Here is a 1,028-nt window from a genome sequence, read left to right on the forward strand (position 1 = left end):
CACTGGACATGGTGGCATCATCCCCAGGTCACCTCTGGGTTGAAGGTGGCACGCCTGGCACCAGGGCTTGTGACTACTAGGAAGAGCAGCCTTGCTGGCAGCTGTGTGGGCTACAGTCCCTCCCGCCCTGAGATCAGTGTGGCCTCTCAAAGAGGAGGCACACTCTGTTCTGCTCTAGAATAAACCATTCTCTATTCGAAACGACAATATTTACGTTGCCTATAGTGGACTCCAGCGTCTTCCTACATCGCAGTCACAGCGAGAGGGGTAAGAACCCTCCATGCCCTTGGGTCAGGCTGGCATTTGCCAAAACCAGCCCTGGGGAAGGGCTCCGGGCTGTGGGCACTTCTGACCTCCCCTGGCAGGCTTCTGATGCCTGTGAATGCATCCCACCCCATGTGCCAGGCAGGAGAGGATGGATGCAGAAGGAAAAGACTTTCCCCAAGGCCAGCAGCTCCCCAGACTTACCAGTCAGACAGTTTTAACGGAGAATGGGAAAACACGGGAACTATATCCCCCCTTGAAAATCTTCTTGGGTGAAGAAGGGGAAAAAATTAAATCAGTGAAAGGAAGGGGGCTGAGTTAAAACCTAAATGACAAAGTCCACAGTAGGACAGTCCCCCTCCTGACCTCCCTACCGAGGGATCCATCCCTTCTCCTTGCATGAGCCGGTGGCTGCACAGACAAGACCGTGCAGATGTCCCCTCTGCCCAGGGCCACGCAGTGCTCTGAAGTGCTGTCACTAAGCTCAGTAAAAAGGACAGGCCTGCAGTGCCCAGCTAGTTCCAGTACAGCCCCAACTACATTTCCAAGGGTTTTTCTACCAGAGGGTTAAATGAATGAACAGCAGAAAGGATTTGTGGCTCCTCTTTCCTTCCCCATAGCTGAGCTGCATCCACTTCACCATCCAAAAGTCTGTGGATTTTCTCTCATCGCTGTAGAAACTTTTCAAGGTCAATACAGTTTCATTCTCTCCTGGTTTCTCTTAAAACAGGTTTAAGTTTTTCATTACCTGAATAATTCCTGCT

Source organism: Pterocles gutturalis, unplaced genomic scaffold (genome assembly GCF_000699245.1).
Source record: "Pterocles gutturalis isolate BGI_N339 unplaced genomic scaffold, ASM69924v1 scaffold34161, whole genome shotgun sequence".
Lineage (NCBI taxonomy): Eukaryota > Metazoa > Chordata > Aves > Pterocliformes > Pteroclidae > Pterocles > Pterocles gutturalis.